Source organism: Rhinolophus hipposideros (genome assembly GCF_964194185.1).
Source record: "Rhinolophus hipposideros genome assembly, chromosome: 19".
Taxonomy (NCBI): domain Eukaryota; kingdom Metazoa; phylum Chordata; class Mammalia; order Chiroptera; family Rhinolophidae; genus Rhinolophus; species Rhinolophus hipposideros.
In genome coordinates, this window is record NC_138065.1 from 14245742 (window position 1) to 14258433 (window position 12692).

Genomic DNA, 12692 nt, shown 5'->3' on the forward strand with positions numbered 1-12692 from the left:
AGGCTTGTACTCAGACTCCTTTCTACAATTTGGAGACAACCAAAAACTTCTATTCCCCTATTTAAAAGTGAGATTTGAGAATCATATTAAAAGGGGTCCACCTTAGCCTGTAGGCATTTATGTCACAAGACATTATGAGTCATTCTGTCAAGTTAGAACCTGCATTTTCAAATGATGCCCAACCCAGTTCCTGATCCACAGTAGACAGACACTTAATAAATATTTGGTGAATGATTGAGGCAGTACCTCGGGATCTAAGGACAGTCCTTCATCTAAGAAAGCCTTGTCCTTTCCGAACAATTCGCTGCTTTGCTGCAACTAGAGTGAAAGACAAGAAGATCTAATCTTAACCAGTGTGGTTGAGTACAGAAGGAAAAGTGATACCTTAGGCTAACAGCTATTAAGGTTGTAGTGTAAAACCTGATGTTACATTAGGAAGCAAATACACAATCAATGCATTTGTCAGTGTATAAGTGGTAAGATGTACCAGATGTTTTGTATTTCAGTGCCTGGTTCTTCTCCCATCCCATCTGCCTTTTCTGGAACTATAATGGTTAACAATTCTGATTACTATTTATCGAAAATTGAGATGCAAGCGACATGGGGGATATAAACATGAATAAGACCTTTTATTCTCTTGTCAGGATAAAGTCCATTTTCTTTCAGCTAAAATTCCAGTTACACAGTGAGGTAGAATGGAAAAGAAGGTTGTATGAGTCAGAATAGTTAGAATTTTGGCTGTGCTACATATCAGCTGTTTGACCTTGGGCAACTTATTTCCCTTAATCTCTAAATGGGAATAATTAACAGGCATTTTAAGGGAGATTATGAGGTTTAAATAGGCAAACACTTCATTTTGTGCTTAATGAATGCCAAACCAACGTAGTACCAGCAGTAAGATTCTTTATTTTTTATAGCACTCTGCTTTTAATACGTGGTCAAATGTTTGTCAGATTGTCCCTAATTAGTAACTCATTCTAGGTCCAATTGAATATACTAAATATTTAAATGGTTCTGGTTCTTGGAACTGCTGTTGTTTGAGAATCAAGATTGAGAAGCAGATTTTCAGGTGAACTATACGGGCCAAATAATTGACATACTATTTCTAGGATATACCTGCACTCTTTTTCAATTTAAACATTATGTAAAGGGTTTTAAAAAAAAACTATCAAGACCCAGGGTAATATTAAGTTGTTTATATTTATTTGTCACTTATCACTGAGAGGGTACTTAATGAAGACGTTCTTCCAGAAGTTAATCAGGACTAGGCAATTGAAGTTTGTGCTCAAATTGTTTTCCCTGAATTTGTAAATATTTTTCTTAAAACCTTTTCTTCAAGCTATCGCCTCTTTTATCTTACATTGGGTCGGGTTTTTCCTTTCCAAAAATGTTTTTGGTTTATTACCAATCTCTTTTTACCACATTTCCTCAACTTGGGAGGCCCAGCTCTTGGCTTTTAGCCTTTGTGGAGGACGAGGCTCTTAATGGCTGGTGTCACTGTATTCTTCCTTAGTTTTATGTGGTTAGACCTCAAATGCTTAATTCAGCCCAGATGAGTGTCCTGTATATTTGTAAGATACTGTTACCGGAGAATGGGCCCTTCTCCGCGTAATATCCAGGTACTTGGCATCTCGAGCAAAGAATTGAACAAGATACCGAGGTAAAGTAGTGAAAAAGCATTTTATTAGAAGAAAAAGTACACTTCAAAGAGGTAGAAGAGGCCAGAGCAGAAAGCATTGGCTCAAGGGCATTACTAGAAGAGAAAGTACACTCCAAAGGGATTGGAGTGGGCCTGAGCAGAATGGGCTCAAACGGCTCAAAGACACTGACTGGCAAGGACTTGGAAATTTTATCCTTTTTTTCTCTAGAATGGGCGGTTCCTTTCCAGGCATGGGACCACTTGATTGATGCCTGTGATTGACAATAGGCTATTACCTCATCTCTTCAGACTGCGCATGTTCATTCCCAGAATTCAGTCTGTTATAATAATATTAATGAACTTCTGGGTGTATGTATGATGTTATAATAGTGGTATAATGAGGCCCAGGTGAAATGAAGGTTGTTGTGGCCTTTTACTGTACAGGTGTGAGTGACTGGTCTAATCTAGTTGGGTATTTTGTACCCATTTGTTTCCTCATAGAGGTAGATAATTATAGTGAGAAGGGGAAGTTTTGGGTGGAGAGGGGAGGTCTTTTGGGTGGTCGCATTCTATGGGTTGTGTTGGATGTGCAGAAATGCAGAGACCTGATGCCTATCTCTAACTGCCTGCCTTGTTTTCCCCTTGAGAGATGTGATCTCCATAAAATCTCGATGGGAAGTTGAGGGACAGGAGCTTTTTTTTTCTGTATCTGATTCCTGTTGGGCAGGGGCATAGAGCTGTCCTTGACTATTGGGGGATTCACAGAACTGTCGCCCTATCAGATCTTATATGAAAGGCAAGTGTCTTGAGATCCGCCTGGAAGACTGTTGCCTTCTTTGGTTGGGACTGGTAATCTTGCCAGGGTATCATCTGTATCCCCAAGGCCTCTGCATGAGGAAAAAAAAATAGATTTTGGTTAAACAGTTAAAAGTGTTGGCCCAAGAAGCAGGATCCAAAGCCATCGAGGCAAGGTGGCTGTGTGATAGAAATTCTATTTAACTTCGTGGAGTCTGTGGTCTTTTCCTCTGGTTAATCTGGGCATTCAGGTGGCGGTGTTCACCCTGGAGCTGGGCCTGGAATGGCCTGGAACAGGGGGCAGTGGACTTCCTATGATTCAGGCTAGGAACAATCTTCTAAGATTAAAAAGCTGATTTGAAAGGTGATTAAGATCAAGAAGTAGGGAGCTAAAAAACTTGTTTAGCCCTTATCAATACTGTTTATACACCTGAGGGTAAATGAATCAGGCGGCTTTGGCTAGAAATAAATGATACAGACTTATTCAGGGGTCTTAGGGTTTGCAAACCGGAAACGCAACTAGGCAAAACCCAGCGTGTTCTCAAGAAGAGCACGCTGAGTTCTTATAATAAAAAGTTCATTCTTGAGAAGAAAAAGTTTTGCATTCTTAACTTCTGGATTGATGGAGATGATGATCTTCCAGAGGTGGGTGGTCTGGATATTGGAAGTCACACTGCACCAAAGAGGTGGGAAGTAGGTTTTGCTGCTTAGTATATCCAAAAGGGGTAGTAAAAAGCTGTGAACACGTTTGACTATTAAGTAACTGACAAACACTTCTAGGCAGATCAACATCACAAAATGAGAACTCAAGAAGGGGGCAAATAAAGCTGCTGGAGCTTTCAGGAAGGAATTGGGGTTTGCTTGCAAAACTGGAGAGAGAAGAGGAAGGAGGCAAGATTTATTTCCTTAGCCTTTATTAATAAATTATCGAGGAGTATTAAGAGTCAATTCTAATGCGCAGAGGACTCTGGATTGGGAGGCGACAAGCCCCTCCGCACTATTTCGGGACGCATGGTCACCGCCCGGAAGGGGTTTGCGTCCCGGCTGCAGTCTCTCACACAGTCGCCGCCGCGGGCTCTTCCTCCGGGTCCAGCAGACCTTTGCAGCGCCGGCCGGAGCGGGTCACTCCAGGTGTCGGCCCACCGCGCCAGGCCTGGGCCCGCCCGGCCGGTGCTCCTTTCCGCGCAGGCACCTGCCTGGCCGCCCCGCTCGGCGGGGTCCTGAGGCGCCTTGGGGGAGCGCGGCGATTGGCTGGGCTTGGGGCTGGAGCTCGGCTCCGGCACCGCTTGACAACTGCAGTCTGCAGGAGGCTGGGCTGAGCGGCCGCCGACCCGGGAGGGGCACACGGGAGGAAGGACGGACTAACGAACTGATGGACTGACGCACGGGCGGCCGGAGGACCGACGCCAAGCCCAGACCGCCGCCCTCGAGCTCCCGCCCCACCCGGAACCGGTCGCTTCGGGACCCCGACCGCCGGCCTCCCTGCTGCTTTCTCCGCCGCTTCTCGGGGCTCTCCCTCAGGTGCGTGACTCCAGGCGGCGGAGGCGGGGTCGGGCCGCGCCGCGCTGCACACCTCGCGTTGCCATGGTCACCCGTCGCCACCTGTCACCACCAGACGGGGCTCCGACCCGGGCGACCCCGAGGGCGGCGCTCGCGGCCCTTGGAGACGGATCTTCAGCAGGCTTAGGTGGGACTGGGTGGTGGGTGAGGCCCCAGCTCCGCCGGAGGAGGACTTGGGAGCTGCCCGGCCCGATGTGAGGCCCCGGTCCCTGTACCACACCTTCCCCTCACTGCCAGCCCGGCCCTTGGGGGCAGAGCGACGCCCTGCGATCTGGCATTGCTCGTCCCTGAGCAGTAAGCGGCCGCAGGGGTCGTGCCCATCGCGCTGCTGCCCAGGGCCGGAGGGGGGCAAACGGCTCTGATTCTTCCTTCCTCGCTCCTCCGCCGAGCCCGTGCGAGAAGTGGGCACGCGTGGGCCGGAGGAGGGGAGGGAGCTGCTAGGTCGGGAGCGAGCGGCGGCGAGGGGCAGCCTCTCGGGCCGGGTTTGGCCTTTCTTACGTCTGTGGTCATTAGAAGCAGCCTTTGAGGGTCTGGGGCGGGGAGGTCCGGGGGAAGGGCGGTGACTGGACTGGGAACGCGGGCTGTGCCCGCGCGGGGGGCGCCTGCATGGGAGGCGGAGATTGCAGAGCTCATAGGTTTCAGCTCGTTCCTTATATTGGGGAGAAAGACATTGGGGCTCTAGCTCTGAGGCCAGGCCTTGGGCAAGAGGGGCAGGGGCAGGGGCAGGCAGTTGTGGTTTTCTTCTCTGGACTCGGACTTGCAGACAGTAACGACGCCTGGTGTCTGAGCGGGGCGATTTTGGCAACTTGGTTTTCTCTGCATCATGAAAGGAGAAGTCTTTGTTCCACCCAGATTCATAGGTTGTGATCCTACCACTTATTTCCCTCCCTTTGTTGTAGACTTCATAGAATACTTCAAGAAGTTAATGGCACAGAAATTAACACGTAGGTTTTTAGTATGCTGGAAATCCGTTTTCACAGTAAATCGAAGTAGATTTTTTTTTTTTTTGTCTTCAGTGTTGGCATGTGTTGCATTGAAATTTTACAAGGAAAGGAGAAACGCCTAAGAGCCCATTTTCCTTTATATGGTATAATCTTGAGGACTCATTTGGGATGAAGATGTAATGAACAATTTTACGTTAGGTTTTGGGGGATAGATTGCTGCCATACAGGGAAGAAAAATTATTATACAGTGAAGGAAAAAACAAGCAATTAGGCCATAACAGTATATTGTTAGGTTAGAAAAAACTTGAATTTAGATACCATTATAAATATGTATTTTTAAAAAATTTTCAATTACAGTTGACATATTATTAAGTCGTTTCAAGTATACTAAGTATGTAATTGTTTTTGTGAAGTGATTTTAACCTGTTTATTGCCCACCCTCTGACTTCCTTTCTCTCTCGCTCTCTCTCTCTTTTTTTTTTTTAAAGCCAGTAATAGGAACGTATTGTAAGAGAACAGGGGTACTATCTTATGTTCCTAGTTACATAATTGTATTGAACCTCTTATGGTTTGTGAAATCGAGTTTATTAGTTACTTGCTGAATGGACAGCATGTGTATGCTTGATAATATGCTACAGTTTGAAAAACACTTCAAAATAAGTAGGAAAAGATGCAATTTTCCTTACTAGATCAGGAAGCTGGAAGTCAGATTGCCTGGATTTAAGTTTCCCTTTGCTACTGATTACAATCTTGGAAGAGCTACTTACCCTACTATTGACTCTGATTTCTAGATCTGTAAAATGGGGATAATACCGGTCATTGTTTTAGTCTGGGAATGGACTCTGAAGTTGAATAAAATAATGTATTTGAAAGCACTCTGGAAAAAATTTAAGGCATTTATTGATTACCTTTTAATAGAGTGGAGCATTGGCAAGGATAATTAAAATTTTCTGCATGATCTATTTAGCATTTTCAGGTCCAGTACCTTATTTCTTACAATGGCCTTAAAAGGTTCATGGGAACTATTAAGGTGCGTCTTCACTCCTTGGGAGAGGTTCTTTATTACTGTGGTGACATGGAGAAAAGGGTGTTTCCTCTCTATATGTGGGTCAGAGTTGCTTGCTTGCTTTCAGTAGGATGTTCTCGTATTTAGAAAATAAGGCTATAGCCAATAACTCTGACTTGCGTTTCATTTGGTATTAATCCTCAGTGTGGATCATTGGTTCTTGAATTATAAAGAAATTGCTTACTTTGTCTTCTTTGACCTATGCTTTTCAAATAGGAGTATTTGCAGTGTTAGAGATAAGCTGCTATGTGCCAGGGGATAAATGGTTATGTGGTCACATAACATGGAACACACTTATGGAGATGCTATCAATTTACATGAAGACTTGGATAAAAAATACTGTTTTTATATTAAAAAGATAATATAGACAATGTAATATTCACAGTAATTTCTATGGTAAAATTCAAAGACTTCAAAGAAGTTTCATGCTTAAGGGCTCTCTGGGGATGTATTCAGTTTCTTCGGCCTTGATGGAGAAAAAAGTTTAAGAAGCATTGCCTTCGACTCACTTAGCCAATAAATAGTGAAATCACTACACAGCACAAGAAATAAGTTAAATTCCAATTGCTAAAACTTTGACTGACATTAGGCTCAAGATTACTTGAATCCTAATTATCCCCTCTTGGTTTTACCCAAGTGTCAGAATGTAATTGTGGCAAGGTCACAGGATTTTAGTCCTATAGATACTGTTATCCCATTCTTGCTCCTGCACGTTTTGCTGTGTGACCTGAGACAAATACCAAATGTCTCTGAGTAGTATGATCATCTGTAAAATGAAATTCTAGAGTTGTAAGAATTACATAGATAATATACGGGAGTATTTAGCACAGAGCCTGACATAGTAGATGTACAATAAATGTTAGTGCCTTTTTCCTTCCCATCTTTGCATATTATGATATTAACAATTTTTGAAACCCATTCTTAGCAGGAAACCACATTACTCCTCTGAAGTTCCATGGCATTTTATTTATACTTCTTTTATGGCACTCTTTATATTTTAGGTGTTTAGGTGTATTCATTGTATAGTGCCGCCATCATGGGAAGTGTTATACAGTTACCGTGTTTCCCCGAAAATAAGACCTAACCATAAAATAAGCCCTAGTATGATTTTTCAGGATGACATCCCCTGAACATAAGCCCTAATGCATCTTTTGGAGCAAAACATTAATATAAGACCCGGACTTATTTTCAGGGAAACATGGTATTGACCAGACCACATGTGATATGTTAAATCTTGGATGTTTTAAGAGGCAGATTAACAAATTTAAGAGGGGAATGATCAGAATGATAGGGGATCTGAAAGCTATGTGAAGAATAGTTGAAGCAAATATAGGAATAGACATGGTTATTGTCAGATTCAAATGTGTGGAAGTTTTTAACATAACAGACTTGTATTATGCTGAGCCTGAAAACATAACTAGATGAAAGTCACAAGAAAGTAGATTTCCATTCAATATTAGAAAAATACACCAACCTTTTTATACATATGAGAAAATTGAAGTTCTATATTATCTGTTTCTGTGTAAGAAATTACCCCCAAAATTAGTGGCCTAAAAGAAGAAATCGCACTATTTATGAGAGTCAGGCATCTGGGCACGGCCCAGCTAGGTGTCTGATTGAACTCTTTCGCTGTGTTTATGGATTTCAAGATTGTTTTTCCAAAACGTGTCAGAAATCCACAAAAAACAAAACGTTGATATTTTGACTATTTTATGCATTTAATAATAACAATTTGAGCTGCTTTGTATATAAATGACATTATTTTTATGTATAAAAATTTCCTATTGTTACTCATTCTTGAAAAACACAAGCATATGGGAAAATGTACATCTGTTTTCCTAAACTTCCTTTCTGGAAGTTTCCATCAGCAGTCAGCAGATGGAAATATTCATTTGGATATATCCAACCGTCATGGCAAAATGGTTAAGGTCTCAAGGTTGCAGTCAAGCTGCCGCACGGGCTGTGGTTTCACTTGAAAGCTTGACTCGGGGATGGTCTCCTTCCTGTCTCAGTGATGTGGGCTGAGGTACTGAGGGCTTCCATTCTTCACTGGCTGCTGACTAGAGTCTTCCCTTAGTTGTGTTACTTGGGTCTTTCCACAAGGTTGCCTCATGACGTGGCAGCTGGCTTCCTCCAGAGTGAGTAGTCTGAGAGAGGGCACGTGCCTGGGCTCAGGATGGATACTGCAGTCTGTAAGTCTTGGAAGTGACAGCCTACATTGTACTCTTGGATAGAAGTGGGTCACTAAATCTAGCTCACACTCGGTGGCCAGGGTCTACAAAACCCTTTCAAGATTTTTTTCCCCAAAATGTGTCGGAAATCCACAAAAAACAAAAAAGTTGATATTTTGACTATTTTACGCATCGAGGCTCATTGAGACTGCCTTTCACAGGTGCATTGGGGGGTATAGTCGTTGGAGGCATTTATATAGAGGTTGGCAGACCATCTGTTAGAGATAAGGATGTGGATAGTCTATTCTAAATAGAAGCGTGGAGTAAGGTACCTTCTAACCCAATTCTGTGGTAAATGTGTAAATGTTAAGGAAGTACAAAAGCTAAGGATGGAAAACTTCAGGAGGTAATTATATAGTATACACTCTATTGTACTTATTTCAATAACTAATGCTTGTATAATTTTGGCCTTTTCAGTACATTTTCCAGTTTTAGTGACTTGGTTTAGTACATTTCCTTATGTGTTTCTGAAAGTTGACCTACTGTCTTAAAAAATCAATTTTATGGGGGTAGTTCAGTTTTTGAAGCATACATAAATACCTTAAGTTTTGTTTTTCTCTTTGAAAACAAAAAGTAAGCGTGAATAAAAAAATAACATGAAGGATAGTTTTGCTCTGTTTTACAAACCATGCCTTTGGTACTTTAGCTTTAGGTGTGACAGAAAACTATACTGGAGGTCTCATCATATAATTAATAAAAGGTGAAACTGTGTTTTTTAAGAAAGCATCCTTTACCACAAATAAATAAGTTAAAAACATACAAACAAATAAATAAGGAATACTATATGAATTTGTATATTTTCTTTGATCTAGTATTAATTTGATAGAGCATTAATTTGTGATTAGTTTAAATTTAATTTTACAAATATTAAGATTAAAATTTTTCTATATTTCTTATTTACATGTGTTTGTAAGTTGACTCTCTGTTTAATAAATGTTTGAATTTTCACCATGAGTTACTGTAATCATTTAAGAAACTGTTTAAAACTCTTTTAATTCTTTGCAGAATTAATACCTAAAAGCTTTTGGCTCAGAGTCAGGAGACCTTGAGTTCTTAGTTCCACCTGATATCTAATAATTGTGTAATTAAGTGGTGTACTGTTGCTTAGTAGTAAGTCAGATTCACACTTTGAATTGTTTTAAAGAATGGACTTGGTTTGGTCTGTCCATCCTTACCTGCCGGCTTTCTCTTGGGATAAGTGACATAATTTGTGAGCTTTCTGACTCGAAAAGTGTTCATTTCAGTCTGAGGTCTGAAACACAGCAGAGGTCTGATAGGTCTTAAACAGACCCAATGGAGCATGCGCTAAGCAAGTGAGCTGAAAGAGTGTACTATTTAAGAATAAAGTAAAAATTTTTACACATTTTGTTTTTAGATCTAAAATTCTTGTGACTTAACACCCTAATTTTGCTTTTAGTTGTGCTCCAAAAACTAAATTATGTTTAGTAGTAAAGCATTGTAGCACCACATTGTTAAAATTTATCTATATTTGTATTTCCCCATATTTGAAATGGTTTTTCATAGATACTTTAAAAACTAAAGTTCATTTTAAACTTGTTACACCCTCGAGATCTTAGATCTAAATTTTTCTGTTCTTTTTTTGGAGGTTCCCTTCCCTCCTACCAGTTTTAACACTGCTTATTTTTTATGTTTAGATGGCAATATTCATTTAGATAACATAATTTAAAAATTTAGTCAGGTTTATTAAGTTAGGGTTAGGAAGTATAATTTATTAGACTTGGAGAGATCATTTAAAATTAAAAGTAATCTTTAATTTTAGTTGCTTACACAGTTGAGCGAGTGTTTTGTCTCTAGCTAAAAATGCATGTTTAAAAGTCTGGTTAGATTGTTATTAATTCAGACTTATAGGTTATTTAGCTATCCTATTAACATTGTTTAATAGAAAAATAATGTAAAAGATCATAGAACTAGGAACTTCAGTTAGAATAATTTAAAAAATATTTCAGTATTATGAAGCCTTTTCATTTTGGCATATTTAGGTGATTGTAACCATTTTATGTTTTTTCTTGTTTTTGCGAGGCATCTGCCCTTTCCTTTCTTGGGAATCAGTGTGATACAGTAGAAAGAGGTTTAGAATCTGGCAGACTTATGGTTCCAATTTTGCCCTAGGGTTATAACCTTCAGCTACTGTATTTCCTTCCTTTCCTCCTTTTCTTCCTCTTTTTATCTTACCTCTCTCTGTCTCTCTTTGCTTGTTCTCTTTGTGCATTTCTGTATCTCTTTTACAATCAGAAATCCTAATTTTCATTGCTACAAAGCTTAAGATATGATTGGGGAGGAGGAGACAATTTCTTGTCTGCTTACCAAGATAAGGCAGCCCAGATGTTTAAGGAACTAATGAAAAATTGATCCAAAATTTACATATATGTATAAAATGTATGTATATATATTTACCTCTTGCCCTTTGTTTTGCTTCCCTGTTAAATAGGTTCCCTCTTATGTTTTTTAAAGATATCCTGGTTGGCATTCACATGGGTGCTGCTGATATCAGGACTTAGGTCCTGACACACTTCTGAAAGGTATTCAGCTGCTAGTGAGATATGTTTAGCCTTAATGTAAATGCTGGGCTAATTTCTTAACCTTACAAAAGCTGAGTGCCTTCATCTGTAAAGTGGGATGAAATTGCCTAATCATTGGATTGTTATAAGGATCAATTAAACAATGCAAGATCCTAATAGTACCTAACAGTACCTAATAGTTTTTGAATTGTAAACATAGCAGTTAAATCTATCTTTGAGATTCTACTCTAGTTGGTACCTTGATATAGAAGAAAACCTTTGAGATATAATCCTGTAATTATTTCCCATTTTCAGAGTTTTTTTTCTCTTTAAAATGAAAAATTGTATTTGTGTAAGAAATATATGTATAAATATACAAGTAATGCATGAATACATGTTGATTGTGAACCATTCAGATAATACCAATGGCAAAGAGTGAAAAAGTCTCCCTTCAAGTCCCTTTCCCCTTCCTATTCCTGCTCTCCATCCAATTCTATACCTTTCTTCAGAGGTAACCACTCTGAACTGTTGAATATGTATCTCTCCAGACCTTTGTTTGTTATTAATTTAGATAGATATTATGCCCTTCTTTAAAAAAAATAAATGGGCCTATGTATATTCATCTATTTGGCAAACATTTGATAGCTGTATTGTTCTGTGATGTGCCTTTCCATTGTTAAGATGGTGTAAACGCACTCACTGCATTAGTGTTCTGTACTATCAATTTACCATAATTTTAACAATTTGCTACTGATGGGAGCTCAGTTTATTTCTAGTGTTTCTCTAGGTATTACAAGCAGATCTTCAAGGAACATCTTTGTATATGTATCTGTGTATATTTGCAAGTATTTATGCAAGATAGGTTTCTAGAAGTAGAACTGGAATTGGTAAGTTACAGTATATACATTTAAATTTTCATAGATAAAAATTTCATACTGTCAGACTCGATCTTAAAACGTCTGTCCCAATTTACATTCTTAATACAGTGCATGAAAAGGCATTTACCACACTCTTTCCAACACTAGGTATTTTCAGGTCCTTTACATTTTTGCACAAGGGGTAGGCCATAAATGGTATCTTAATGTCACTGGTGAGGTTAAACATCTTTTCATAAATTTATTGGTCATTTGTAGCTCTGGGACTTGTCTGTTTGCATTGTTTGCTCGTTGTTCTACTAGATTTTTTAGGGAGCATTGACTTGAAGATGCTATTTATATGTTCTAGATGTAACCGTTTTTACTGTTTATGTGTGTTGCCTTTAGTCCTAGTTTGTCCCTGTCTTTTAACTTTGTTTATGGCAACTTCTGCTAAATGGTAGATTTGCATTTTACATTTTTAGTGCCAAATTTGACAATTTTTTTCTTTACCTTTTCTGGGTTATGTGACTTAATCACACAGTGTGAGTCAAAAATAGTCTTTGCTTATCTTACAAATTTTTAGTATTTAAGTAATTAAATATGTTTAATTTTATTTGTGGGTTTGAATATGGAAAGAACACAAATAGTTTAGTCTTATAAAGAAAGATTGAAATGATATTTGAATCAAATCTGAGAAGAGGTCTTAGGTTATGAAAAAAATACAAATCACTCTAACATAGTATTCATTATACACATAATGAATACATTATATTCATTATATCACTAATTCCTTTCAGTTATTTGCAATTGGAGATTTATTACTTATGTTTTATATTTATCATTCTAAAAATTTGAATACGTAATATTTGTACATGATACAAAATTCAAAAAGTATAAAAGGGCATATATAGTGAAAAGTCTTCTTCCCATTCCTATTCTGTAATTATCTAGTTTTCCTTCTTGGAGACACCATTTTAATCAATTTCTTGTGTCTTTTTCCAGAGCTATTTTATGCATATACACAATATATAGTTTATGTTAATTGAATTTTTTCTTTTTATCGCCATATAAAGCTGCACCT

At 39.2% G+C, this 12692-nt stretch overlaps 1 protein-coding gene across 7 annotated transcripts in view; it reads left to right on the forward strand.

Moving 5' to 3' along the window:
* Positions 1-3688: 3688 nt before the first annotated feature.
* The window catches only part of WDR47 (WD repeat domain 47), a 51285-nt gene continuing 42281 nt past the window's right edge, over positions 3689-12692 (forward strand). For 4 of the 7 annotated variants that reach the window (XM_081026296.1, XM_081026298.1, XM_081026292.1 and 1 more), the window contains exon 1: positions 3694-3955. The gene's annotated coding sequence lies outside the window, so the exon portion shown is untranslated. Of the gene's footprint in view, positions 3956-12692 lie in introns of all 7 variants that reach the window. The other 3 variants (XM_081026295.1, XM_081026293.1, XM_081026297.1) reach the window with 2 other exon arrangements.